Genomic DNA, 6,120 nt, shown 5'->3' with positions numbered 1-6,120 from the left:
ATGTCGCTTACAGTGCTTACGTTCTTACTGTCAGCTGGTAGAAATGACTTCTAAGAATCCCCTTACCACCCACCGTGCTGACTCAGTTGGCACCAAGACACGGGGTGGAGGACAAACAGACATGTCCCGAAGCTCTCACCACCAGAACTATGCTGGCAGGGGAAAGGCACCATGGGAAATGTCTTCCAATCAACACATGGGTGCAGTTGTAGATAAAAGGCTTCCTTCTAATCTACACTAAGTAAAAGTAAAATTTCTCATCTCAGAAAAATACTTGATAATGCCTTGGAAGAAATTATAAATATGGTACTGGGGAGATGGGTCAGTGGGTAGAGCACTTGTATCATACAAGCATGAGGACCCATGTTCAGATCACACACAGTCAGCTACACACACCTATTATCCCATACTCCTCTGTGGCAAGATGGAAGACAGAGACAGCAGAACCCCCATAAGTTTGCCTGCTACACACAGCAGCAAACAATAAGAGATGCTGTTTCCAACAAGATGAAAAAGAAAGGCAGACACAAAAGGTTGCTCACTGAGCTCCACATGTACCTTGTGGCATGTGCACACACACACACATACACACATGCACACACGCGTGCGCACACACACACATACACACATGCACACATGCATGCACGCACAGTATAGTACTTTCTCATCAGACCTCCAACCCACAAATAATGACAGGAAGACTAATTATTAATTATGAAAGCTCAGCCTATAGCTTAGGCTTGTTTCTAACTAGTTCTTTTTTCTTTTCTCTGCAGTTTTGGAGCCTGTCCTAGAACTAACCCTTGTAGACCAGGCTGGCCTTGAACTCACAGAGGTCCACCTGCTTCTGTCTCCCAAGTGCTAGGATTAAAGGTGTGTGCTACCACCACCAGGCTCTATTTCTTAAAAGTTAAATTAACCCATTTATATTAATCTACATTTTACCTCATGGCTTGTGGCTGTTACCTCTCCTTTTGCATACCCTGCTTCCTCTGAATCTGACTGGCGACTCCACCTTACTTCTTCCCAGAGTTCTCTCTCTGCCTGGAAGTCCCTCCTATATCTCCTGCCTAGCTGTTGGCCATCTAGGTTTAGACCTCATCAATCATAGCATTATATTTTTAGAGAGTGTACAAATATCCCACCACACACACACACACACATACACACACACACTTTTAAAAGATTGTACATATGGTCTTCACTTATGTGATTCATGTAATATAGAATATACTAAACCAGATCCCAGTGTATATGAAGTACCAACACACATCAGTACCACAGACATGTGGAAGGTTACCAAGTTCACTTAATGGTTCAGTAAGATGACTAAGCAGGAAAAGGCTTGACACACAATCCTGATAGTCTGAGTTTGACCTCTAGATCCAGTGGTATAAGGAAAGGACTGACTTCTGGAAATTATCCTTTGACTTTCATATTGTAGTACACATGTGCCCATACATACACATCACACACATACATTCACATACCTACACATACACACCACACATACGTATATGCACACACATCACACACATACATACGCACACCCAAACACACTAAAAAGTAAATAGATTCACTTCTGCACTTTGTGAATTCCAGTATATCTTTGTATCTTTACATATGTAATACATGCCATGACCTTGACCCTAAACAATGAGGTACACACAATGGCCTCTGGTGCAGCAAAATCACATGAAGAGCAACAGCTGTGGGAACAAAGCCCCCCCACACCTTCATCAGGATGTCAGAGAGTATAGTGTGAGAGCTGCTTGATTACAGAATTTTGGACCACAATGCACTGTGGTGATAATTCAATACCTTTATCTGTAACTAGCTATACCATAAAACTAAAGTATATAATTTTAAAGTAAAACAAGACATAATTTTACAAAATTATTGTTATAAATGTTAAGCTTATACCTGCACAAATACATAATGGCAGTCAACTAATAAAATTGTTAGTTAACCAATGTTAAAAAGTAGTAGAATTTATACTGTCTAGGGTGTATGTATTTGTAGTCTTTGTTGCCAATTTCAAAGTTATAATTTGGAAGATTTCTTTTCTCAGATGTAAATGTTCATTTTCTACATAATTTCATATTTAAAATACACTCAGACACATATGCACACATCACACACATACACATACATATCACACAGAGAGACACATCACATACACAGACACATACATGTCATGCATCAAACACACGCACACATGCACACACACACAATCAATCATGTGATCATCAAACCCTGGGCAGTTGAATTCAACCCCAAGCTCAGAGGGTCAACTTTTTATCAACAGTCAATCATTGATTTTTGTCTTGTTTATGGACTTTCCTCCCATAGTGGCAGGTGAAGCACAATGCAGTCAAGGCAAATGAATGAGGATGATGCTAGGATCATTGGGATTTGCCTAGTGATGAAACAAGCTGTGAGGAGGGAGGTACATTGTCCTTCAGATCCTCCTTGATTTTTCTCTCCAGTTGTTTTCAGTCAGTGTGAAGAGATACCATGACCAAGGCAACCTATAAAAGTAAGCATTTTAACTGGGGTCTTGCTTACTGTTGCCGAGGGTTAGTCCATTATCATCATGGTAGGCAGCAGTAGCTGAGAACTTTACACAGGCAGCAGCAGAGGGAATGAGAGACATTAGGCCTGACATGGGCTTTGGAAACCTCAAAGCCCACTCCCAGACACTTGCTTCCCTCAACAAGGCCACACCTCCTGATCCTCCCAATCTTTCTCAAACAGTCTCACTCCCTAGTGACTAAACATTCAAATATATGAGTCTATATATTTTTATTCAAACTTCCACACAAATGATACAAAAAAGTCAGTGTCTGAGGACATTCCAGAAGCATGAAGGTAATCCCCCCCTTTAACTATAGCTCTGCTAGGGCTCTACTCTCCCCGCTCTTCCCTCTTCCTTCCAACTGCTTGTGTTTGCACCGCCACACATGCTGGCTCGTGCCATGATGACAGATGATACCTGTGAAGGTCACTGGCCCACAGCTATGTAGATCAGCAGAAGTTTTCTGTCATCACTGCCTGAATTATTCCTGAATCCAGGGAAGGAAAGCAGCTGCCAGAATGAATCAAGAAGACATTGTCCTGGGTCTGTAGGAGGCTGAGGACACATAGGTGATTACAAGCATGGGGATATGTATTGCTTCCAACTAGCTCATCTTTAACCAAAAAAAGCAAAAATCTCATAATAGCATCTTTAAACACATTGAAGAAATAAAGCACCTCCTTAAACATCCCCCCAGGCTGATCTCTCCACTACCCCCTCCCCATTTTTTTGCCTGTTTCTCGTCATAGTCGAAGTTAATGGCAGAGCCTCAAGAGCATCCCAAGCCTGTTGAATGAAGTCATCAGTAAAACTAGTTTGCTTTTCCTGCTGAATGTGTGAAAATTGCTAACTAAGTTCACAATTAGATCACACCTGGGTTGCGGGTAAAGAAAGAAACATGACAACAGCATTCTTCTGTATAAGAAATTTAAGATGGCAAGGTACCCCCTACCTGATCTGTCAGAGAGTCACTGATGTGGGGTTCCCCTCTGTATACTCTGAATATCATTGGTCAACAAATAAGCTGCTTTGAGCCTATTGCAGTGCAGAATAAACCCAGGCAGGAAATCTGAACAGAGATGTAAAGAGAGAGTAGGCAGAGTCAGGAAGAAGCCATGTAGCTGCCACAGGAGACAGATGCCTCTGCCAAAGCCTGCTGAAACTTCGCCAGTAGGCTACGAGACCTCATGGTGATGCACAGATTAATGGAGGTGGGTTAGTTTAGGATATAAGAGCTAGCTAGACATACACTTAAGCTGTTGAGAGAACAATATTGCAAATAATATAGTTTCTGTGTGATTATTTTGGGTCTAAGTGGCCGGGAACGAATGAGCGGCCTCCACCCAATAGATCACTCATGCTGTCTGCATACAAAAATAAAAGCCATTATGAATGCTAACATGCGAAGGAATGGGGCTAGACAAAAAAACTGAAGGTAAGCAAATTATGCACTTATCTTAAGAGTTCACCATCTACTGTTAAAAATGAATACATGCTGGAACTAGGCAGGTCGCACAGTTAGTAAGGTATCTGCTATGCACGCATGAGGACCTGAGCTCAATCCCCAGCATGCATGTGGGAAGCATGGTGTCTTTAACCCCTTGAGAAAACAGAATCCCTGAGGCTCACTGCCCAGCAAGTCTAGGCAAATCAGCAAACTGTAGGTTCAGTGAGAAACTGAGTCTCAACAGATACGATGAAGAGGGACTAGAGAGATGGCTCATTGGTTAAGAGGGTGACAGAGGACGCAGGTTCAGTTCCAAGCACCCACATGGTGGTTCAAAAGTCTCTGTAACTGCAGTCACAGGGTATCAGAATCCTCTTACATAGGCACTGCACATATATAGAACACATACATAATGCAGGTAAAACACTTATATACATAAATTTTTTAAAAAAAAATATTTTCTTAAAATAGAAAGAAGAGTAATTACAGAAGATACCAAACATTGACCTGTTGTAGCCTACACACACACATACATGCATATGAACATGTACGTACACAAAGGATACATGGAAATCCAATGATAACATGTGAAATGTTACCTCATTATGTGTGGTGGGAACATGAAAGAAAGTAACTAAACTACCCATGGCTCCTCGTGGTCAGCAAACATGCTACACTTTTTGAATACTGAATGAAATTCACTGGCTAGATGGGGGTTGTGGGAAGAGACTGCTGTAACATAAAATTCAAGAGCACAAGGAAGACTTCTAGCATGTTTGAAGAAGTCTAAGGAACCCAGGCTGAGTCACACATTGAGAGAACTAGCAGGAGATATGAATACCAGATGTGGCTGGGCACAGAGCCGAGGCTGCTTCCTACAGAACTGAGGAAGATGTGGAAGGTGTTCTCTATAAGCTCAGTTCAGAAATTGGAAGTCCCATAGTCCTGTTTATCTCTCATTTTTAAAACATAGGGTAATGCCCTGGTGTTGCCCAAATTTCATCCCAGAAGCTATTCTGTGTGGCTCACTGCAATGATCTCTTTCAGCTTCTATGTGACAATAACCTTTTACTGAAACACCTAAAAAAAAAAATGGTTCCAGCTTCAATTAAATAAGGAAATTAAAGACACAGAAGGCAATTAGAAAGCAACTCAGGTGAACTGAGGTGGGTGGATTACTTCTCCACATAGAGAGCTTTGGGATTGTGGGTTAATTAACTCCGTGGAGTTTTACTTCCTTTGTACATTACATTTACCTTGTACAAATGTAGTCTCCTCCCACAAAGTACAACAGGAATGCAAGAAAATAGTATTTTGGATGCAGGCAACTGGCTGCAGGCACTCAGGCAAAGCAGAGATGAGATCACAGCTACTTTTTCAAGACTCAGCAATCGCTGTCCTAGTCTGAACCTGATGTTTGTTCTAATGCAGAAGCCACGCTGCTCTTCCTGTCTTACCATAGCTTACCTGGCTGGAAAATATACCTGGATACATGGGGTTTCCATGAAAGAGAAATACTTATGCCTGCTGGTGGATGTGTGCACATGTGCACATGAGTGTGAGGGTCCATAAATGTGGAGGCCAGAAGAAAAAAAATGTAGGAAATGCCTGCTGTCTACTTCAGGCATCCTCCACTTTGTTTTTTAACACAAGGCCTTTCTCTAAACCTGTAGTCTCCAATTGGATTAAACCAGCTGTCCATCAAGCCCCAGGGATCCTATCTCTGTCTCCCCAGCACTGGGATCACAAGCACCTGTCTCCACGCTCAGCTTTTTATGAGAGTGCTGGAATTGAACTCGTGTCCTCATGGTTGCATTACAAGCACATTAAAGACTGAGCCATCTCCCCAGGCTTGAAAAGACAAATTCCAAGCACATAGATCCTAATGAATGCTATCTGAAAAAGAAAATAAAAAGAATATCCATGAGACAGTATTTAAAAAACAATAGTAAAATTTAATTAAAATATAAAAATAAATTAGAATGATCGCATTAACTTTGTCTTTCTCAAACATGCTGGCCCTTTTTCTTCTATGGTATTGTTGATATCTGTTAGCTTCTGGAGCCTTAGTATCCTATTGTCTGTCACAAAAGAA

Source organism: Myodes glareolus, chromosome 4 (assembly GCF_982192425.1).
Source record: "Myodes glareolus chromosome 4, mMyoGla1.1, whole genome shotgun sequence".
In the NCBI taxonomy this organism is placed as follows: domain Eukaryota; kingdom Metazoa; phylum Chordata; class Mammalia; order Rodentia; family Cricetidae; genus Myodes; species Myodes glareolus.
This window is presented reverse-complemented; position numbering follows the sequence as displayed.